This window comes from Pinus tabuliformis, chromosome Q (genome assembly GCF_031772625.1).
Source record: "Pinus tabuliformis cultivar Carrire ecotype Pingquan chromosome Q, CPIR1, whole genome shotgun sequence".
NCBI lineage: Eukaryota > Viridiplantae > Streptophyta > Pinopsida > Pinales > Pinaceae > Pinus > Pinus tabuliformis.
In genome coordinates, this window is record NC_142296.1 from 822,402,403 (window position 1) to 822,428,094 (window position 25,692).

A 25,692-nucleotide genomic window follows, 5' to 3' on the forward strand; every position below is an offset into this window, starting at 1 on the left:
GACCCAAATGGAGGGGATAACATAGTGAAATCGGGGTACAACCTCCTCCAAAAACTTCAAACTCAAAATGATTGGAGTCTTTGGAAGGTAGCTTGGAAATCAGAGAGTCTGCCGAAAATTAAAGTATTCACCTGGACCCTTCTCAAAGATAAAATGCTTACCTCTGAAAATTAAAAAAAAAGGAATACAAGGGCCCTCCAAATGTGTCATGTGTCAAAAGGAGGAAGAAACAATCCAACACCTATTCATAAATTGTATGGTGGCGAGAGAGTGTTGGAAATAGGCAACAAGTCCTTTGGAAATAAACATAAATCCAACAACTCAGTTGACAACCCTTCATAAAAATTGGGATAAAAGCTACCCATATACAAAGAAAAAAAATGCAACAATAAATAGGATATGGAAATGTCTCCCTTTAATCCTGTGTTGGAAAATTTGGTTAGCCCGAAACAAATGCATTTTCAAAGAACAAAAGCCAAATTTAGGCAAGATCCTAGCAAAAACTTGGAGCCAAGTTGTAGAGATAATAAGTACAAATGGAATCTCAAAAATGGACTAGAACAATTTACAACAAGAAGAGAAAGATTGGTACAACAAAGCAATGTTAGAAAACAAAGCAAAAGCAAAAGCTACAGCAAAAAATAAAGAATTTCACACAAACAAGAATTGGAAATTAAGATTGGAGGATAAAGAATTTGCAGAATGGATGAAAGAACAGAAGAGACACATTCTTTTTTTTTTTGCGGAGCTGCAAAAAATAACCCAGGTAAAGCAGGTGCAAGCAGAGTTATACTAGAGCCAAATGGAAAAAAATAATAACCTATGAATATAGCCTTGGAGAAATGACAAACAATAGAGCTGAAGCATACAGCCTTCTCCTAGGCACAAGGCTTTTAAATAAAAATGCAATCAAGGACCCTATAATAATAGGGGACTCGGTTATCATAATAGCCGCATTGGATGCCAAAAGGGACTTTAAAAGCATAGCCATCAACAAAATCTATCAAAGGATCAGAACAAGTTTTGAAAGTTTGGGAAAAATAACCATTAAACATGTCCTAAGAAACCAAAATAAGGACGTTGATAGCCATGCCAACAAAGAAATTGACAGGCCAGTTGGGATTGTCAAAGAGAATAATGAAGTGTATGAAGAAAGTACACGATGACCCCCTCACCCAATATGAGGATCGAGAAAGAAGATATAGATCCGAAGAATATCACAAGAAATATTATGGGGGGGGGAATAAAAAAGAAGAATCAAAATATCAATTCAAGAAGGATATTGCATGAGGAAAATAGAGATTATATGTTAGCAGAGGTTCTCAATTGTAAATAGCCTTGCTTAGAGCACATGATTCTCACAAATCCCAAAAAAGATACACTATATGATGAATCAAGATTTCAACTGTCCTCCTCTCTTGGGCGAAGACGGCATTAGTCATGTCAATCACGAACGTCTGGACCATAATTTTATTGCAAGTAATAGTCAGGGCTCCATGGACACCTGCGCAGGCTCCCAAGAAACCCGAGATAGTGTGGAAACCTACAGCAGCAGGTCTCTCCTCCTCCCTGAGACCAATAAATTAGGAACAGCTCGCACTCCTCAACAGATACCACAAAACGCTGAAGAAATGATGCAAAGTTAGAGTGAGGAGACAGATGAAGAATCAACACACAGGAACTATTGGATCTCGGAGATCAACAGACGAGGTTGAAGGAAATGAGTGGCCAAGACTAATTCACGTAGACTGGTGTCAATAAATGAATGGCGGTGATTGACTTAAGTAGTATCAGAAGAGGAACCTCGAGAAGTCGTCGCAGCCGTCGATGGTAGAATATCTACAGTCATCGGGCGCTAACAAGCTCGAGCATTAATCAAAGGGAAAGGCGGGTTTAGAAGCAGGAATGGTATTTTGGGATGAGAATAAGCGGTAAGTGGTAACAGGAGGGAGTCACCCGATTCCACTCACCAATGGAGACATAGCAAGAGGGTGGAGTGAGAAAACCGCTTTATCAGGTGGGTATTCTCCGTGCGATTTTCCCACCCGAAATCTATGATAGTCGTTGGATCTATCGCGAGATGATCGACGATGGAGGAGTGACATGCAAGTTGTTTGATCGGTGATCGGAGGTGTCCATCAGATCTGATGGAGGAAAATCTACGATGGAGATTGAGCCTGATAAAGGTGTTCACACGAGGCTTAAGGAGATCAAGTCAATATTTGGAAAGTTATCCCACAACTCAAAACCACGACACCAGCAGCAAAGGGAAAAGAAGAGAACATCTAAATCTTAGGGCCCACACCGAGATCAAGGAAATTACAGTCATCATCGAAAAGTAGAGTAAATAAATGGCTTGCAATCCTCTGGAAAAAGTAGGAAAAAAATAACAGCTGCCCAACTTGCAGGGACAACCGTTTCATGATTGGACGCTTCAAATGTATACCACTATAGTTTTTGAAGTTTATAGAAACAGGGCTGTAAAAGTAGTTGTGGGGACTGCACTCCCATTTTGCGCACTACTTTTGAACCAGCCCTCTTCTGAATGTACAAGGAACTAGCTTCCTTTCCCCTTTTTTTTCTTTTTTTTTGCAATATATAAAAAGTAACCGACTGTGTTAAAAAAAAATTATGTCATATAAATAAAATGTAATTAGATTAATAATGAAATTATTAATGATAAAATAGAAACCTATAAATGAATCAAAATGAGAACCCAAGCATATTTATATAAAAAAATTTGGAAAAGGCATCAAAATGATTGCATGAAAAAGGTAGAATAGAAGAGAGAAAAAGCATAGAACAAAAAAATATGAAAATAGAAAAGCAAAGGGAACAATCAAGAGGAGAGTGCGGGAATCTAGATTTTGCTTAATTTCCAACCATCATCCCTATTGAGATTGATATAATTTTTCTCAATGCCAATTGCTTCTCTTAGCTTCCGATGATGGAAATGATCAACCCTGACGATGACCTAGGTATCCTTAATACCAACATCGTGCTTCGAATTCGCAACATGTTTAGCTAATGTTCATCGCATGTTATTGGATTCTTTGGTTTATGGAGCAACCAATATCACCAATGTAAGGAATCCCACATGAGGATGGAATTGAGTAAAAATCCTTCATGTCTTTAGGGTTAACAGGATCTTTAATGGATTTAAGAGAATTTCTAATGGTATTAAGGGGATAGAAAGTGGTAGTGATATTATTCTTTTTAAGAACATGGGAAATATTATCTACAGTCGCTTGGATGAAGGGAAGCAACACATTAGAAATATGATCGCCACGAGCAGGCTTAATACAAGATTATTTAGAAGCTCTTTGGAATCCTCTGAGGCCTGATGTCTGTTGTAGTCATTATTTTTCTAGGGGCTAGGGAAAAATTAAGACCTTTATTTAAGAGACAAAGAACAAAAGGATCTAAATCAACACTTGAGAGATTAATCACATTTTTAGAAATACTTAGGGAATTATTATTATTATTATTATTTAGGGCATTATTCCTTGAAACATATTTATTCCTTTTATTATAATTAATATGAGAAATAATATTACCTCTATTTTTATTATTAAGAGAATTATTCCTAGAAACATATTTATTCTTATTATTATAATTAAAAGGAGAATTAATATTACATCTATTTCTATTAGAAACTATAATGGATAAATTAGTGTTGTTAGGGTTATTAATTATATTGTTATTAATATATTCATTAAAAAAGAAAAGTTGTTTACCGAGTTACTATCACGCATAAGGATGTTATGGAGATTACTAAGAAGGGATGCACGAGAAAATCCTGGGGGAGCAGAATTGGGGGCGCTAACTGAGTGAGAGGGAGGATTGGGCTCAAACTAACATGATAAGGGAAGTTGGGAATGGCTAGCAGATAGGAAGGGAGGGTTGTTGGGCACGAGGGAGGAATCTGAAACGAGATCAAACTGAGCCGGAGGGGGTTCAAAGTGAGAAGGAATGGGATTGAACAACTCATTGAAACCAGATTAGTCAAAAGAAATGAAATGATAGATGAAGGATAGGAGGGCAGACTCGGTAACCGGGATAGGAGAACTGGAGATACCCAGGTAATTGCCAGGGTTGATCATTTCAATCATCGGAAGCTAAGAGAATCTTAATAGGGATGATGGTTGAAAATTAAGTAGGAGTTAGATTCCCGCCTTCTCCTATAGATCGTTCCATTTGTTTTTCTATTTTCATATTTTTTTGTTCTATGCTTTTTCTCTCTTCTATTCTACCCTTTTTCATGCGATCTTTTTTATGCCTTTTCCGGCCTTTTTTATTATTATAGATAACTATGCTTGGGTTCTCATTTTGATTCATTTATAGGTTTCTATTTTATCATTAATGTTTTCATTATTAATCTAATTGCATTATTATTTATATGACATAATTATTACATTATTATTAATATTGTTTTCTTCAAACTATTGAATACCAATTTATAACTAATAATTATTAATAAATAAAATCTTATCCCTATAAACACTAATTTATCCCATAAGAACATTGAAATTATAATTAATCAATTAATTAATAATTTAATACTATTTATCCTTAACTAATTCTTAACAACCTTTTCCTAACGGCTAATTTATAACGGTTAGTTTCGTAACGGCCAATTCTGGGTAAGGATGCTTCTCTACTATGTAAACCTTTGTGAAGATTGACTTTTCCACCATTTGTCTTGAGGATGAACCACATTAGTTGGTTTGAAACATCAACCAAATCTATATAATGTGATTAATCTGAAAGACAACCTTATTACCAATATGGATCACAAAAGTCTAAGATATAACAATATTAAGGTGTGTTTAGGTCGTAGTTTAAGGGAAAAGTAAAGCCTATTTAGGCCACATTTCAAGGGTAGATCTGATGACTAATATTAACACATATTTGAGGAAACATAGTGAGAAAGGAGGCACGCACATAGTGTCATGAGGATCAAGTTTCATCTTCTATTGTAGCATGACTAGACCCCTTCAAAATTAACATGAAAATCTAAGGTATGAATCTTGAAATTTCTATGCCAGAGCCTTTTTATTAAAATTGTTGGGGTTGCACATCTTTAAGGATTGTTGTACATTGAAAATGATTAGATACATATTTTAATAATATTTTGTACAAAGGGTTAATGATTTAAAATTTAGATCTACAACACTTAATTAAATCATACCTGTCAAAATTTAAGGGGTAGACTTGAATATTGTGTTAAAACTAATTAAGTTGTGAACCCAAATATGAGAATGTATTAGCAGGGACAACAATGAAGTGCCATTGAGAGTGACTAAATTTTATTGTAAGTTGGTCACTATCCCTTGTACAAGAGCCCACAAAATCTTTTTCTCTCTTCTAGCTTTAGCGTGGTAGGATAGTGCAGATTGAAGTCTCATTTAGGTTGATTCCTAGAACACTCCAAGGTGGTAAGGTGGTGCTAGGGAAGAAAATTGATGCTACCAAGGTTTTGTTTTATCCTTCTAGTTGGTGATGGTAAATCTAGGGTGTTGGTGTGTCCTTTTAAGGAGTTGGTGCTCCTTGATAAATTTGAATGCTTCCCTAACTGAGTACTAGGGAGTTGGTGCTTCCCTTTAGTTGGTCTTGATAAATTATTATACTCATAAAGTATATTAGAAATCATTCCATGGTTTTCTCCTGCATTGAGTTTCCACATAAAATTTCTTGTTAATTGTTCATATGTTGTAATTTTGTGTTGATTTCTCTATTTATGTGATTTGATTCGGTGCTAATAATATTTAAAGCTCTACAAGTGGAAAATTAATTAAAATAAGTGAAACAATTATTCAACCCCCTCTTAGTATTTCCAGCAATTAGTATGAGAGCCTAGTTCCTTCACAATAATCTAACCACTAGAAGGTAAATCATGGAATGCACTAGAAATGGAACTCCATTGTTTGATGGACAAAACTATGTGTTATGGAGTGGAAGAATGAGATCATTTGTGGAAGCACATGGATTTGATGTTTGGAACTATGTAGAAAGTAGATACATTGCACCTACTTCCCCTCCAATGTATGATGCTGGTAAGAAACTCTATGAAAAGAATGCAAAAACAAAGAATGTTATTTTAATTGGTCTATAAATCTAAGTTTATGTGAAAGTAATGCATTGTAAATCTGGAAAAGAGGTTTAAGACAAGCTTCAAAGAATATATGAGGATATAAGAAAGTTAAATAGGCTAAGCTTGAAACCTCCAAAGGACAATTTGAGCATCTGAAAATGAAGGAATGTGAAAGTGTTGTAGCCTACTCCTCCATGTTCATGAAATAATAAGTGCCATGGAAGTATTTGGAGATGAAACAAAGAATAAAGTGATTGTCTGAAAGGTTCTATGAGATCTTATGCTGAGATTTCATTCTAAGGTCTAAGTTCTAGAAGAAAGGTCAAATCTAGGTACGATGAGCATGGATGAGCTACATGGAATAATTACAACTTGGGAAATCAGAAAGGAATAGGAAAATCTATTCAAAAGAGAAGTAACATTCAAGACATTCAAGACATCTAAGAAAACAAAGAAGAAAAAGAAATAGTCAAAGGCAAGCTCGAATTGTAGCTGTAGCGATGATTCATATGAAAAAGTATCCAAATTTGTGAGGAGTTTGAAGAAAGGAAATAGAAAGTACAAAGGTAATCTTCCTTTGAAGTGCTTTAATTCTAGTAAAATTGGTTATTTTTCTTCGAAATGTCCTTATGTAAAGTGTTCAATAGTGATGAAGAATAAGTAGCTCCTAAAAAGGAAAAGAAAAATTATAAAATTCAAAATAAACGAAATAAAAGAAAAACATTTAAGAAAAGTCTCTATTTCTAAAGAAAATTCTTCATCTGATGAGGAAATCCTCATATTCTTCATCAATACTGCTTCTAAACAACCCGAGATGAGATGAAATAATCCTCTAGAAGTTCCTCGAGATGGGCCTTAGACCGGGCTTAATTCTTCTTCACAAGGGCTAAAAATTTATCTCAGTGATGGGTCGAATTTACCTTAGGATATGTGCCAAAATCTACCACAAATTTCCCTTAGAATATGGATGAAAATTCACTTTCAAAGTTTACCTTAGATCTTCCAAAGACTAGTGAATATGTGGCTCTATTTCTGGCTTAGATATGACTTTAGATAGACTTATTGATCAGTCCTTAATACCACCTTAGATTCATCCTTGAATTTGCCTCAAACTCAATCCTAACATGTCATTAACATCTTGCCTCAGTAAGCCTTAGAGATGCACAAATTATTCCTTAGATAGGGGTCAAATTTGTTTCTTCGAAACAATAGCCCCACCTCCTTAAAATGACCTTAGAACCACAACCTATTTCCCAACATTTCACCAAAAAAATAAAATAAAACCATAAGCCAAAAACCCTTTAGAAATTCGGATGCCTCAAATCCATGGGATTTTTAGAGCTTGAAAGAATTAATTTTTAATGATCCATAACGCCAAATGATGCCTTATATTTATGCTAAATGGATAGGGGTTCTTTCTGGAAAACTTTTGTCATAAGACATAAAGATGTCTCCCACAAATTCAATTTTTGTTGGAGCCAATTTGAACTCTTAGAGAGAATTAAATTCAAAAATTCAATTTACATAAATTCACCTTTTTGAAGCCATTCCAAAATATAAATTTCTTCTTTTCAAAATGATTTGGTCAATTTCCAAGACCCACATAATTAGTGCAATGATCAACATATTTTTCTTAAATTTTAATAATGGAACATTGGACCAAAATATCATTTATATTTGGGCACCATGATGATAACATCAGTGCTTCAACTTTGAAAGTACATATCTCCTCAATCGTTAGGAGTTACGTGGCATGCCACATATCGTTGGAAATGCAATGACGAGTAAAATAATCCTATGATAGTGTTGCATGAAAATTTATTGTCCTCCGCATCCATTTACCTCAACACGTGTGGGGAATCTTCTTGTTGTTTCTTGGGTTGACATCAATGAAAACCAAATTCCAACAGTCTCAACCTTTGGCATTGATGGAAACACACTTACTCCCCTTGCAATTGTTTCTCTCCTTGTCTCCATACTTTTGATCTTCATCTCTTGATATCTCTCACCCTTTGACATCAATGGCAAAGGGTAACTATCCCTAACAAAATGTTTTCCTTTGTCTTCCTGCAATATGCTTTTATCCCCCTGCCTTCTTCTAGGGCTTCTTTTCCATTGTTAATTCCAATTAATCCAATTCATTAACATATATTAAAAGTGTTCAAGTAAATACTTTATTTATTTTCTTTGCTTCTTCAAAAGAGGATGCACTCTTACAACCAATTATGTCATCAATGAGAACATTTAACCATTTGTCCTTGAGTATTTCTCTCCCAGTTATACTTGCCTAACAAGTTCCACCTGTCAACAAACATTACTGAAATTTACCTTTGACGATAATGGAAATGAATCCTTCTACCTACTAACATCAAGCCACTGTGAATCTTCCTTTCCAAAACAAATTGTCTGAAGGATAGATCTTCAAATTTGTAACCACTACTACTTAGACTCCCTCTCTCCAACATTCATAATATTGGAAGTCTCTGGGCCAAATTTCTTAGAATGATATATTAACCTGCTTTTCTACAAGATCATTCTGAGCCTTGACATATTCCTTAGTACATGTATATTCATCATGGTCTCATGCCTTCAAAAATCCTAAGAGCATGCCTGCTAATATTTCTTTGTTCACCTGTTCTTCTTGCTTTTGTTTTCTCCTCCAAACCTTCTTGTACCCTATATTAGAGTTATCCTTCTTGGAATATTTTGTCATGTATTTGCAATCACGAGTTTTATTTCCATAATTATGGCATTTGAAGCATTCAATGTTGAATTTGAATGAAGAAGCAACAATCATATACTTTTTTATGAAGGGGATATTTGGACATTTGTGTTATGTTCCTAAAAAAAAATTCTAGGGTTTTGATGATGACCTTGATAATCACCCTTGTTACAAGCTTTGAAATCCTTATCCATATGCCCAGAGTTAGTACATGAAAAATAATAACCATAAAATATACTAGGGTGCTTGGATGGAATGGCTTTCCTTGATGTTGTGGATCTTCTAAAGACATTCTTCCTTGGGGGAGGTTCAATTATTTGCTTATCAACATAACTCCTTGGAGCATCAACACTTTCAATTACTTTGGTTTTAGGTGTCTCTTCAACCTTGCTCTGTGGGGGATAAAAACTAGTATCTTCACTACATGTAGCATCATATGCTTCTTTTGCCTTCATCTTTAAGCTAGAAATTTCTTGTTCCTTTTCATAAATGTTATGATTTTTCTTTTCAACATCCTATAATTTCTCGTTCTTCCATCCTTGAGCCTTTTTATTTCACCTATAGCAGCATCAAGTTCCTTTTAATTGTGACTAATTTAACCTCATACTTCTGAATAAATTTCTCTAATTGGCTTGCCATTTTTTCTCTTTCTTTTCTGCTACTTGCACTTAAGGTATTAGGAGAGAAACTTTTTATTTGACTGTACACATTTCCTTCTTTATTTTTTTAAGATCAATCAAGGCACTGATTAATTTTATTTCCCTATCCACTATTTCTTCTTCTTCTTCATCTATTTTACATGAATTATGAACATCATCACCATCTTCATCTTGACTTACACGCTTCTTTGAGTAGAGATTTTGAATCTTCTTCTAAATGATTTTCGTTGATGAGCATTAATCCACTTTAGCTTTCACATAATATGGTAAAGCACCTAGAATGACATTAATTTATTTTGCATTGTTCCTTCTTGATTCATTAATAGATGTGTCTCCAAAAATGACATAATCTCTTACATAATAACCATGAGATTTCAAATATACTTTTGTTCTAGATTCCCATATTTCATATTATGTTTCATCAAACTTAGGAACTAGACAAACTTGATTCTCTTTAGTAGTTGTAACATATTTTGAGATTACTGCAATACTAGAGACTTCCTTTAATTCCTTTGAACGCTTGGTGGCTTGCTACCTATTGTGCCAAAACAACAACCCCCCATTTTTACATTAGTATATACACAATAATAATGGGGACCCTCTACGTAAATTTTGGCCATTTTTCTTCCTTCATGCTTTTATTTTGTTATTTTGTGGGATTTTCATTTTTTCTCGGATTTCCCCTTTGATTGCTCCACTGTGTGTAGTTTTTTTCTAGCTTCCCAATGACTCTAATTGTGCTAAGTTTGGAATTAAGATTTTCAAATGGTGTGTGATCACATTGTTTAGTATGAACTATTTTAAAAAGTGCTGACAATGGGAGTGTTAGCCCAATTTTTTAATAAACAAGGTTAAAGCACTGACAAAGGGAGTGTTAACGCATTTTTGTAGAAATAGTCAGTTCTTATACAAAACAGTAATTTCGAGTGCGGATTTCGAATAGTTGGAAACAAGTTTAAAAAACAAAAGGAGTTTTCTGTGTGTAACAGACTCATTTAAAAAATCCTCTTTTAATTTTTACATAGTTGTAATGGTTTGATATATTCTAAGGAACCTTTGAGACCTATTTTTCAGGGATTTGCAATTTAGTCTTTTCCTATTTTAGCCATTATTTTAAAAATCAATTTTCTAAAAACTAGAGATGAATTTGTGAAAACCTAAATAGGTGTTTGTTGAAAACGGATCCATTAACAAAAACCTCTCTCGGTTTTATAACATCTATCACAGTTTTGAAGTTTCGAAGGGATCACGGGACCCTATTTTTCAGGAATTCGTGAGGCAAAATCTCATGGAAAATTGTTGACTTGGATGCCATCTCATCAAATTCGAATTAGTGGTCCTTATCTCTAGCCATGAATCCAACAACAACATGATATTTAGATGCAAATAGGCCTGGAAAGATGTTTATGTGCATGTATTTGAGAGATACACTTTATCTCTTTTATATTTGGCAATTTGTAATTAAGAATATGCTAAAAACTCGTTTTAGTTTGTAGTCTTTTCTATAAAGACAGGCTCTGTAAAATGAAACATGGTTGGAATTTTTTGGCAGAACCTTTGGTACAATATACACATTTCTTATCTCAATATAAATTACTATGTTCAATGTTATTTGTTCAGAAATTCAGAGATTCTTGTTTGATGGTTTTCTAGTCTGTCTTCTAGTAATTGTCACCTTTTTTTTTATTCTTTATCTTTTCCCCCATGTCTTCTACAGTTTGTAAATCAGGTTTGTAAATTTGAACTTTGTTTGTCAGCTTAGTTTTATTATTTCCAAACTGCTATATGTTTTCCACTTAAATATCTTTAACAAAATTCATTAATTGCTATGTTTTTGGTATTTATCTCTATCTACTTTTATCACAGCTAAATGATAATTTGCCTAGGAAAGTTGTTTCTACCTAGCCTTTGTATTTTGTTCATATAAATTGTTAGTATTAATTTGTTTTCAAACAAACTCCATGCCTAATGGTTTTTCCTGTCCTTTTCCATAACAACGTTGCTTAAATCCAATTAGATCTAGTCAATGTGTGGAGTACATAACTAGTCAGATTTGATTGAATTATAGAAGGAACCCCCTTTCGAATTGAAAGGGATAGCTTTTAGTTCAAAAGATTGGTTAGATGTTACTTAGAGTTTTTCTTGCAACCAAGGTTTTCTCTAAGTGATAACATGGCGATTATTCAAGGTTTAGTTAATTTTCACTACCTAGGCTTAAAAAATGTACAAAATGTATTTTACCTTTATTTTTAACTAATGTTTAATATTTAAATATAGTTATGTAGTTAATTTTTATTTAATTATATTAATTAGCTTGTAAATATTATTATTTAATTGATGTAATTAACCTAAATTAATGTAATTTAGTTTAATGAATTTATTAATTAATCAAATAATTAATTTAATTATAAATTAACAATTATACAAATTTACCAACTCTAAAATCTTATGTATATATAGAAACTATAATTAAAAAAGAAGTATAAAATAAAATAATTTCAAGTGTCAGGAGCTCGGATGAAAACTCAAGTTAATTTCTTCACCCTTACGGGCTCCCAGGGTTCTAGGTCCTCCCTCTCATTAACATAGGCTACGGGCTTTAAATATTAAATTGGTCAAGTCGAATGATGGTAAGGGGTATCATTATTGTGAACATAATATGGAGGGAGGGCCCCACTCCACGTGGCACTCGGGCTCCTCCGTCCCCTTCACTCCTCCTTATAAATCCATGGGCTTGTGGGCTGGCCCCTCCACTCTTGTCCTCTATGGTTAAAAGCTTACGGGCTCCTTATTACATATAAGCCTCATACCTTTTAGATATTTGAATTCCATTTGATATTTTAATTTTGACTATTTTAAATTGTCTGTTATCATTTATTAATTTATTTAAAATATTTTTTTTTAAATTGTTTTTTAATAGTTTTATATTTAAATTATTATATATAATTTCTTTATTATTTAATTTTTAAATTTAGTTTAGTTATATAGTTTTAAAAATTAAAATTTAAATAAAATGTCTAGATTATGCACAGGTTTGTATTTTTCATAACTCTATTTTTCACAATTTTGATAATTTTGACATCTCAAATTTGAAGAGCTATATTTGAGTTCTACTTGGCCAAATGAAGCCTAGGATGGATCGTTGAAAGGCTTTGTTTTTGAAATTTCATTTACCCAAAACTCCTGCTGTTTAAAATTCATTCGAAGAAATCTTCCTTTAGCCAAAGAAATATTTACATGGATAAATGGGAACCTCCAATTCGTTTTGTTTTTAGTTATTTAATTGCATTTCAAATTGAGAGTTTGTTTTCCCAATATCTCACACTTTAATTTTTATGTGCAAAATTTATTCATTTTATTTGCATTTTGATTGGTTTTTTCCAGGAGATGTGTTGAAGAGGATGAAACTAAAACATCTTGGAGAAATGTTGTTGCACCAGAAAAGGAGAAAAAGAGGAGTGGAAGCTCCATATTTGATCGATCTAAAACTTCTTCTAACAACTCTCCATTTTTAGAATTTTGTTTGTAATTTATAAATTACAATTTGGAGAACGAGAAAAAGGTTATAGATCTGAAAATATAGGGATTATTCTCTGCAAAAGGAAATATTTTTGTTGTTGAAGCAAATTTTTGTAGAGGATTATACATTCTTTGAACTAGTTGTAAGGAAATTTACAAAGGCATATTTTAGCTCAGAAATTTTCATGCTATCATGAAATTTTTCTGAGAAATCTTATACTTAAAGGGACTGAATCATATCTATGACATTTGTACACTTTTATCAGCAATAGAGGTTGATTGATGGTCCGCATGTAATTGAAGTTTGATGCAATTTTGATCCAGATAAGTATGTGTTTTTTGGGTTATGCCTACTGTGAATTTTTAATTACATGCTTATTTAATCAATGGAAAGTTATATTTTCTTGTTGGATCTAATTGCTATCAAATTGAATAATGAATCCAAATATATTTTCTCGTCATTATTGTTAAATATTTAGCAGATCAATTGCAAGTATGTATTTGTTTGAAATCGTGATCGTTTTATGAGAACTATTTCTTTAATGCAGTGACGACATTGATTTTTTATTCATTTCATTTGAATTTGTATGTATTTGCACAATGATATGATGACTATTTATCAGATAGTTGACTGTATGTATTAGTTTGAATTATTAGTGGGTCTTAGAACTATTTCCTTGGCTTATTGACTTCATTTTTATTCTGAATTCATAGTTGGTCCAAACTTAATTACTCTTCCCTCGGTTGGGATTAGATCTACATCTTCATAATTGAGATAGGCTTAGGATTTATTTTCTTTTACTTGTATTTTATATTTAATTTGAATTTTGATTAATCATTGCATTATTTAATTCCTCTTTCATAGAGGAAAACACCATTAGTGGCTTGGCTAATCCATTAAATAAACTTGAAAACTGCTTTCTTAGATGTGCATTGTAGGAAGGTGTTTTAAAGGCTACAACCACCCTCCAAAATTTTGCCTTAGCTTTGTTTTGGAGCCTCCTTACCAATATTTCACAACACCATGTCTTGCTTCATCAAGTACATAAGCTTTAGTGATTTTCTTTCAGAAAGACAACCTATCAATCAAATCTTGTTGCACTCCCCTTAGGGGTTGTTTCTCTGAACTTGGTCCAGCTACATCTTGAGCAGCTCCCTTAAGAAATTGCGCAATTCTAGAGGGAAACTAGCCTTGTTATCGGGAAATATAGTGTCTATGCAGAGCTGCTAGTCCCACTAAGGCTGGTAGCTACCTTAGAAACAAACAAACTAAAACCACTTTCGTTTTCCTTTATGAGAAATAGATAAGAGGGGAATAAAGGAGACCAACCTCTGTCTTGCGCTTGGTTCCTTGCTTGATTCCTCTCCCTTCTGATAAATCTTCGTCACTTGCTTCCTCGTCTACCCAGCTTCAAAGAGCACCTGTAGAATCAAAGCAGCATAACACTATCCAAGAACATAGATCTACTATCATAAACAATATAGGACTAGATATATATTGACCACACAAATGCATATATCATCAATCATACAAGAATATGGAGGAAAACTTGAATAGCTTTATTAATAATCAAGAATAGCAAAGAGGATTACAACCAATTGTTCTGGCCTAGCATCATCCTCTCAGCAAGAAAGCCCTTCTTCACCTCATGAAAAGCTTAGATTGCCCAACACTATGATGTTACACCAAGAAACCAGCAGCACTTCCTTACAAGATATAAAATTCCAGCCTCCAACCCCTGGATCTCTGGGATGAGAGATCTATATATAGATATTTGCAGAGGTGTGAGTTAGCTCTGGGTTTTTGATTAGTGTCTTCTCTCTAATAGTTCTTGTTTCCACTTGGAGATCTCATTGATCTCTTACTCATCCTTGGGCAATTCTGAGAGGCAAGTGTCACAGGAGAAGTTTCTGGAAGATTCCATGATCATCCACCTTGCAAACTGTCTCCGCCACTTGTCTATTCTTGTCCATCGCACCCTATAGAAGGGCTTTTCAGTATGCATCGCACCTCCTGTGTGCATTTAGGTGGGATGCATCGCACCCTCAGCACTGAGCAATCAGTATGGTCCAGTTTTGACCATTTCTGAGTAGTTTTTCGTGGAGAAATTCTAGGATATGATGTAATCAGTTGACCTTGTTCTTTTAGGGGTTGGAACAACACTTTTAGGGACTTAGGAGCCCTTTTTTTATGGACATATTTGATTTGGTTTGCAGTGCCCAAAAATTTCTATAACAGTTGCCCCTAAAGCATGAGGTCGTTAATCTTCTCATGTCAGGTGAAATGATTTATCATGAGGATCCGAAGTTTTTTCGAGCTGGAAGGCGACCTGTAATAAGATAAAATACAATACATTATCTTCATAATATTTTCATGATCTAGCTGAGGCGGGCATTCCCATGCTCAGCTCTATAAATTCATTTTCATGTACATAAGACAGACAATCATCTGAGTGCAGACTAATGATTCTGGTAGAGCCATCATCCCTTAGATTGGATGATTATCTGTGCAGCAGTGATGTACCTTAACAGAGGTATCTTATTTGATGTCTTTATTTTCCTGAATATATATCGCAGCTTGGATGGATGAAACTAGATCTGGGGTCTTCAATCTCATTCGATCTTCACTCAAAGTACAAGTCGATCCATGTGAGAGATGTTCTAGAGTCGAACATGGAAAGACATCACCTGATTACCAACCAATGATGTAAGCCGTTAACAGGCGCGAGAGGAATCACCGATAATGATGATGACCCTCAAGGTACTACAGTACAATCCACGTGGTGTGAATAAGGGACTTGGCGTCGAACACCACGCAAAATCTTTCGGTCGAAGGCCATTGATGTAAACCTGTCACCGGAAGTGAGAAACTTGCCATTGTGACATGCAAGCTTCAAAGTACTGAAAGGGTTGTTCCTAGATCGACTTCCTGGATAATGAGCTGATGTCGACAAGAAGCAATCCGTCATAGGAGGGCCTTAGTGAATCCCACATCAATGACACGGAACAAAGCAAATGATTTTAATGGAGGTGAAAACGATCTGATGACATAAGGTTCAGGGTGGCGGTCATGAAAGAATGGAGAGTAAATGTATTGCAGTGGATGAGACACAGGAAAATTCTCTGAGCGAATTCTCTTGAACATATCGGCGACACTGAAATGATGGATTGGTAGCATTAACCCCAAATATGGATGGTGTGATGGACCAATGGTGATATGACCAATGAACGGAACAACCCAACCTGACTCAGATGCGGAGTGAAAGTGTCATGTTCAAGAGCGACTTGCTACCAATAAAGTTTCTTCAAGTTTTCTTCCCAATCTTTCCCCAGTCATTGCTGACCAGTACCTCTTTATTTTTGTCAAGCTTGAGGAGGATAACATATGCTTGTTCTATAATTTTCCCTTCGGGCAAACCCATCGCTATGTTTTAATGAGCCTAGAGATAGTGAAACTCGTTCTTGTCTGTATGGACAAGTTTGTCGCTATTCGGTTTTAACGAGTTTAACGACAAAGATAACTCAGTCCTTTTCAATTTTAGAGAATCTGAAAAGGAATGTAAAGAAAACTCCAATAATCCTTTTTCGTCATATAATCCCTTGAGTCTGAAAAAGTATAAAATAATACAAAAGGGATGAATTTTTGGTAATTTTAACGAGCCGAACAAAACAAGTGCTCGATCTTTTTGTGTAATAATCCGTCAAGTCCAAAAAGATTAAAATCTAAAGGAGGGATAGCACTTCCGGTCACTTTAACGAGCTGGAGAGGCCAATTGCTCGGCAATCGTTTCATATTTTACAAGTCAGATGAAAAGAGCTTAAAGGAGACTCATTTTTCGAGGGATGAGTGATAAATTTGGGTAGTAGCTAATTCCAGGTAAGGTTTGGAATTTTCCAATCATGGCATTGTCACAAGGATGGCTAACAGGATCACTCTTCGCAGTTGTTCCTCAAAAAGGGTAAACAATCAAATGGAGGTGAATGATCGGCCAATATAGAGTGGAGGTGATGATGAGAACACGACCAAGGTTTCAAAGGATGATGATAATTCATTCACGATGGTTATTTACCGGAAATTGGTTCATTTTTTAATGAGCTTAAACTCTAGGGGAACGTTTGCTCATTGCTTATGTTTATTTTTTAACGAGCTTGAATTCCGCGTTAAAACTGCTCGAGGCGAGTTTATTTTTTAATGAGCTCGAACCCTGCAGTAACATTTCTCATGATAAGTTTGCATGCCCCTAGCATAATAATGCAAATCGAGGTGCCTGCCCCCCAAGCTTCATTGCATTCAACTCGGTGTTTGGAATGAAGGTTTACTTTTGAGATTTGGAAAGGGATTTGTTTCATTTTTTAATGAGGTTGACACAGTAAAAGAACTATTCTCGTGACTCCTTGTTTCATTTTTTAACGAGGTCGACACGAGATAAGAACCATCCTCGGAATCCACCGTATTTACAGTATTTGATAGAAAATCAAAAACTGAAGGATGATTAAGGTTGCCGGAATAATCTTCGTGGTAATCCGGAAGATGGGAGCGATGGTGGTAATCTTCCCATGGTGCCTCTCCTATCATCATTGATTGAATGATTCCTTCGTCTGTAGAATGTACATGCGACCAAGGATCTGAAGAGGTGTCATATTCCTTAGACCTATCTATCCAAACACTTGATGAGCGTTGATTTGGGTTTGCCCCCCAGGCCAAGAAAATTGATTGCTACAATATTTCTAAAATGGCGATGATCCATGCTGAAAAAATGTTTAGGAATCTTCCGAATCCATTAGATATAGAAGATTTCATATTGCAGGTTTCCACTGTGGCCACTTCCGCCAAATTACTCAGAGGCGGTAGGGCAAAAGTACCCATTAAGGCAGGGTCTTTTGGGAGTCCTACTCCAATATTTTGAAGCGAATGATTGCTTCCATGGATCATTGAAATGCTTCCTGTAACTTGTGAACTGTTGGGGAGAAATGTTTGTTGGTTGACGATTGTAATTCCTCCTTGGAAGGGAAATGCAATCTTCCTGAAGTAGGTTGACACAACTGCGGCCATGGCATATATCCAGGGCCTTCCCAGTAGGATGTTGTAATCGAGGTTTCGTCGATTACTTCAACATCAATGTCTACTGTTTTTCCCCCCAGTTCAACTTGCAAGTTACTTAAAATCCCGTATGGAGTGTATGATCGTCCATCAAATGCTTTTAACATCGTTGACAATCGCGACAAGGGTGGTGAGCCTAAATTTTTCCAGCAACTCATCGACATAATACATGTAGATGCCCCCTCATCAATAATTGTTCGATGAACAGTTTTGTTGAGGGCTTTCACTTGAATAAGGAAAGCTAGTTGAGCTGGTAACTGAGGGTCATATCCTTTGTGATTAAAGGATACAAGATTGGAATCCGTTGGCTCAATCCCACCTATTACTGATAATAGAGTCTGCTTTTGGGAGGGGCAATTTTGCGGTACCTCAAGTGTCGACATAGCGGACGACGATTGGGCCAAGTCCTCTACTATATTATAATTTTGTGCTACTTTGGAACGAGGATTAAATGTCAATTTGTGTACTACTCCCTTTGGTAGCTTTATCGTTAGCTCAGGAATGATGGGTGGCACAACTTCGGTCGAAGTTGTTGTCGAACTACTAGGTTGATCTTTATCCTTGTTGTTCGACAGTTGTGGATTCCCGTAATCTTTATTCCTTGTTGTTATCAAAGCATCATTTGCTATTTCGAAACCGAAAACATAAGCACTTGGGATCGGGAAGAATTTAGATTAGCAACCAGTATGGTTCCCAGGTTTGGAAATGGATCAGTCAATACCGCTGAGGTTTTTGAACTCTTAAAGAGATTCTTAACTTCAGCTTTATGTGGACAATCTCTCGTTCGATGATCCTCATCGCATATCTGACACCCCACAAGGGGGTTTCCTTTGACCAGAAGGGTTTGTAGAAGGTTTTTCAGGAGATGACTCATCCTACTTCTTTTTTCTCCCTTTCTTTTTCTTCTTGCCCCCTGGTTGCTTCAGTTGTTTTCCCTTGTCGGTCGACACAGCATTTACTTCCGAGGCGAGAAGTTCCTCAGTTGCATTTTGACTAGAAATCTTACGTCTTTTAGATGTAGCCTTTGTTGATTTCGTGTTTGTAGTACCAATCATGCCATCGCCGGCATGAGAGTCATTGTTCGATTTAGGAGGAGGAGGAACGAAAAATTCCGGTCTGGGAGCGTCAGGGATTTTATCGTTCAGCGTGCAAAACTGAGTATAAATCAAGTCTAAATATTGCGCATGAGCAATAACTTTCTCTTCAGTGACGACTCCTCCCTTTGCCACATCTTCTGTAATGGAAGGTAATAATGATTTAATAAACCATTCAGCTAAAAGCTTATAAGGAACGTACATTTTGACCATTCTATGATGACGTCACCACTCATGAATATGATCAGATATGTGAGTGGCTGTTGTCTGTTTGAAATTGGTAAGAAGCTCTGTTCCTGTTTCGTACCTTATTGGTAACTGAAAATGGGTTAAAAAGGTTGTGGCTAGGGTGCTGAAGTTATCGAATGAAGCTCTAGGCAATTCAATATACCATTTTGCTACCAGACCAGTTAACATCCACTGAAAAAGGCGAAGCCTAATCGAATCATCGTTTAGAGTATTAGATGAACACCACATATGAAAGGTCACCACATGATTCAACAGGTCTTCACCCGGATTTCCATTAAATTTAGGAATATCTGACGGAAGTTTATGCGGAATCGCCGGCCACCAAGAGGCGTAAGAAATTGGATCATTCGTCAGCTGGTTTAGATTTGGTAATTCTAGAGTTGCTACAAAGGGCAATTGTTGATTCAGGTTCGGCGAAGCATACCCAGGATAAGATGGAATCGCCTGAGCAATGGGATTTTGCATACCAGCATAAAGTATTTGATGCTGGTAACTTTGATAAGGTTGATGGGCATAACCATTATAGTATGGTTGTTGATAACCGCTTTGGAAATGCAGTTGCCCATTACTTACAAAGACTTGTTGCTCAGGTCCTTGATATGATTGCTGGAATTGCGGTTGTTGAGATTGAACCAACCCTAGTTGTTGGACCATTTGCTGTTGTCCAATACTGGATGATTGACCAAGATGAGGAGTCATAGTACTTGTTTGAGCCTGAGTCGCTCCAGATAGGGAGGAACTAACCTGAGGTTACGATTGAGTCGTTGAGACAAGAGGCTGTTGTATTGCAATCTGAGAAACTTGGGGTTGACATACAATAGGTAGCGCTTGTACTTGCGATGCAGTCACTATAGAAGGTATAGTGGGAATATTCGACACAGGGTGGACTGGTTGCATTGAATATACAACCCTTGGTTGTTGAGGTAGTATTGGTACCCAACCGCTGGATGTAATTCCAGTTTGACCTGAACTTTGTTGTGAACTCTCATATGGTTGTTCTCTAGGAGGGAACAATGAAAAGGCATACTGCCCTCCATATGGTGGCAATCCAGTACTTAAAGGGTAGATTGGCCTTTGAAGACACATGGGATCAATTTGTTGAGTTTCAACATAAGAAATACGAGATGATAATCTGGATGAAGAAATAGCAACTGACCATGTCGTCAAAACAGTCCCTGATTGGACTCCGGCTTGTTGTTGATAACTTGCCAGGACAGATGGTATACCCGCGAACATCGTTGGAGTAGCAGCAGGAGGCTCTGCCGTTGCTGCATCAGATGACACAGTCCTGGATGTCAACGGTTGTTCAGACATATCTAGTCTATCCAAAAGATTTTATAGCGACTCTACAAGAACTTGCGATGAAGGGAGACTAACTTCTAAGACCAATGAGGGAACAGTGACATTATTCCGATTAAAATAAATTTTAGATGCTTTGACACAACTTGTTTTTTCAATTTTTAAGAGTCGAGAAAAACCAAAAGATGACTCTAGTCGCCTTCGATTTTTAATGAGCCTGAAGTGACAAGTGCTCAGATGGACCTTTTCCTTTAAGGAGTCTGAAAAGGAACGAAAGAGACTACTCTGGAAATCTAGATAGAGGGATTACCAAACCAATTGCAAAACTGTAGAATAATTTTTACAGTACGACAGTCAATCTTCCCGAATGTTGTGTTCAGTGCATTGCAATCGATAGGGCAGCAGACACGGCTTCCTATGGATAAAGGATAAAGCCTATTGTGGTCTCCCAATATATACTCGACGGTACATGGGAGCACAAGTCCGTACTGGCACTTATCGTCTCAAAGTGGAGTAATCACCCAACCATCAATGAAAACAACAGTTACCAGGCTTCACGACGCCGGAATACATATCTAGCCTAGACTTCTAAATGTTGTGCGTTAGGTTCCAAAGCGTTTTTAGATTCATTAAATTTATTTTATAGTTGATCTTGCTTAAGAAATTTTCCTTTCAGGTTCACCGCATGATGTAGATATACAATTCCGAAAATGCAATCTAAGATGATAAACAATCGTTTAATCTTCCTTTTGCAATGAAAATCCTAGCTACTAAGGAAAGAGAGTCGATATTCTTTCAACATAGAGCAGAAAGCACACACTATATGCACTGTCCTAAATCAAACTAACAAACTGTCTAAATGAAAATTCACATGCATGTATTTGTTTTCAGCCTTCTTAATGTGTGAATGATAAAAAGAAAGCCAAGCGCAAATCTAAATTATTTTTCAAAGCGACATTACTAACAAGTTTCTTTTCAAGACAAAATGAAGACAATGACGACACTTTGCGATTTGGAATTGAAAACTTGCTTTCGAAACTTGAAAAACTACTAATTCAAATCAAATACAAGAGTAACAATGTAATCGACTATCAAGAACAATCAGATTCTCTTCTATGACTGAAAACGACACTTGCGACACTTTCAAATCAAGAACAACGGTTCAATTACGCTACTTCTTTGTAAAGAGAACTGAAAATGGATCACAATACATACAAAAATTTACAGTTCATTGCACAGTGGAGGTGGAATAATGGAAAGGAGGGGGTTTCAATAGAGGTATACTGACTACAAACATCAAAACTCCTGAATAGAGCTGAAAAGAGTGAACACAGAAACCAAAATCTAATAGCAGAAGAGGTCTTGTCTGATTAGCGCACCTGTAACACAGGGAAAGTGAGATGCAGCACACCTACTACACACGGGAAGTGCGATGCATCTAGCTTCCAAAGAAGAGACAGTGCGATGGTCCAGGGACGAGACTTCAACTAGGTTCCCGGTCATAGTTTGCAGCTCAGTTCAGGGATTTAGGCTGAGCAAGTGGTATCAGTAAATAAATCACAGGGGTAGATCTAAGGAGGTTACTAGAGCCACCAAAAGGGCAATTAGATAGCTTGTAAATCGATTGTTCAATTCATAAACAAAACTCGGAGATAGACTGAAGCAGCATTGATCTACTTTGCACTTGCATAGAAAATGCAGTTCGAAGGCTAGTTGGCTTGACTTTAGGCTCCGTCTGTAAGTTTATAAAGTAAACAAATATAGACAAACAAACAATCTATTCGCTCCCCAGCAGAATTGCCATTTTTTTATCGGGAAATCTAATGTCTATGCAGAGCTACTAGTCCCACTAAGGCTGGTAGCTACCTTAGAAACAAACAAACTAAAACCACTTTCGTTTTCCTTTATGAGAAATAGATAAGAGGGGAATAAAGGAGACCAACCTCTGTCTTGCGCTTGGTTCCTTGCTTGATTCCTCTCCCTTCTGATAGATCTTCGTCACTTGCTTCCTCGTCTACCCAGCTTCAAAGAGCACCTGTAGAATCAAAGCAGCATAACACTATCCAAGAACATAGATCTACTATCATAAACAATATAGGACCAGATATATATTGACCACACAAATGCATATATAATCAATCATACAAGAATATGGAGGAAAACTTGAATAGCTTTATTAATAATCAAGAATAGCAAAGAGGATTACAACCAATTGTTCTGACCCAGCATCATCCTCTCAGTAAGAAATCCCTTCTTCACCTCATGAAAAGCTTAGATCACCCAACTCTATGATGTTACACCAAGAAACCAGGAGCACTTCCTTACAAGATACAAAATTCCAGCCTCCAACCCCTGGATCTCTGGGATGAGAGATCTATATATAGATATTTGCAGAGGTGTGAGTCAGCTCTGGGTTTTTTATTAGTGTCTTCTCTCTAATAGTTCTTGTTTCCACTTGGATATCTCATTGATCTCTTACTCATCCTTGGGCGATTCTGAGAGGCATCACAGGAGAAGTTTCTGGAAGATTCCATGATCATCCACCTTGCAAATTGTCTCTGCCACTTGTCTATTCTCATCCATCGCACCCTATAGAAGGGATTTTCAGTATGCATCACACCTCCCGTGTGCATTTAGGTGGGATGCATCGCACCCTCAACACTGAGCAATCAGTATGGTCCAGTTTTGACCATTTCTGAGTAGTTTTTCATGGAGAACTTCTGGGAGATGATGTAATCAGTTGACCTTGTTCTTTTAGGGGTTGGAACAACACTTTTAGGGACTTAGGAGCCCTTGGTTTATGGGCATATTTGATTGGGTTTGCAGTGCCCAAAAATGTCTATAACAAGCCTTCCCTCCAAAAATTGCGCAATTCTATCTGGCAGCCTGCTAGGCTCCATAATTGTGCAAATCTGCCAGTTAGGCTTCATCCTGAAAATGGCACAATTCCTCCCAGTAGGGCTGCTCAACCTAGGAATTGCGATATCTTGGGTAGCAGTCAACTTCTCTCCCCAAAAATTGCGCAAATCTCCTAGGCAACCAGCCCATCTCCCTTCCAGAAATATGAATTTTTTCCTAGCAGTTGGGCAGGCTCTTGCATGTGCAGTTGGGTTGACTAGTTCCACCCGAGACCAAGGAAACTTGACTTGCATGCATAAGCTTCTTTTTCCTGGAATAAAAAAAGAAACATGCAAAATCATCCCTAGATTTTAGGGAGCTATTTTTAGCAGCTGGAGGTTACATGCAAAGATCATTTTAGAATCTTTCCTTTAAGTGTCGCTTTTTCCTAGATTTGTGGCATGTTCATCATAAGCTTGAAACTTATTTATTCGAAACTTCATAGCTCATTTCTTCACACCGATCTTGGAGCTCTGATATCCCACAACACATGATGAGCACCAGTATTGCAACAAGAATGTTGCATCTCCGGGGGCTACCAACTTTACTTTATCAACCCGGGGTTCATACAAACTTGGAGGTGACAGTGTTGTATACAAAAGTAAATGTGATGGGTCTACTCTTTGTCATTGCTAAGCTGGCAATAGACCACTAAGGATTTTCAAACCAGACTTCTATGGATTCAGAAGAAGCTTGATTACCAATGAGGAAAAGAGAAATATAAGAAAGCTTGTCTACTGCAGTAAGGAAAAAGACTGAAATCAAATGCTTGAACACACCATTTTCTAACTAACTGCTAAGAGGCTATGCTTCAAAAGAATGCTAAGTTAACATGTATGCAATCCTACTCTCCTAAGCATGCAAATTCAAAACGTCAAACATTCTACTACTGTGCATGTAAATAAATAAAATAAATCTATTTTTCTTTTTGTCCCATTTTTATGTGAAAGTGTGAAAGCTAATCTCTTTTGGTGATGTGGAAAGTGGCTTAGGGATGATGGTGAATGGTCAAAAGGATTGGGATACCAGTAGGGGTCATTTTCTAGCTTCCTAGAGGCTTTTTCCTCAATTTGGCCTCAAAACAGGTCACTACAGGTAAACCTACAGGATCCCCTATATTTCTATAGGATACAACCAAGATCAAAAGGAGGGATGTTGAAGGTGATGAAAGGCTTAGGGAAGGTGGTTGGTGGTTGGAACGAAGCAAGGGAGTTCCTAAGACCACTTCAGAACTCAAAACCAGAGTTTGAGATGGGTGGAGAAGTATTCTTGTGAAATGATGAAATTGGTGAGGGTTTTAGTGAAGGAAAGGAATGATCATGGGTGGATGAAGTTGGAATGAGGTTGTTGATCATGAAATATATATGTACTTCTGAAACACTTGCACTACATCAAACATTGGCATTTACCCAAAAATCATGTAAACAAGAAGGATTTCAATTAACTAGGGAAAATATAATTTCATGAGCTAGCTACCTACTTCATGCATGAGGAAAACTTGCAGAATGAGATGAAACATTGATGAGATCTAATGTAATATTGAAGATAGAAGAAATGATAACTAAATCCTACTCTTGCAAACTGATCAAATGTTGGCCTAAGTACAGAAAAACCCTAAATTCCATGAGAAAGTAGAATTTTGTCTTTTTGGGGCTGCATAGGAGTTATTTCCTCAAACCATGATCCCTGAAGGAAGGAGTGAGGCCAAAACCACCTACTGATAGCTTTTTGATGATCCTTTATCTCTTCTAAGATACTGCTAAAGTAAAGCACAAATGGAAGCAAACTAATCAAATCTATAGCTACTTGCAATGAAATAATTCTAAAGACAATTCAGCTATGAAATCAACTAAACATACAAATACAAGAAGAGGAGCCTTTGATGCTATGGTTGGGCCCTAACCCAAGAGCTTCAGCCCTCTAAGTTAACTCAGTGATGGATCAAGAAAATGCTCATTCTCATTATCAAATCAGAAAATTACATAACAATGTCTTCCATAAGTCTTGAACTCGAAAATGACTAGTGTTTTTACAGCAAAAAATTGAATCCTAATGAG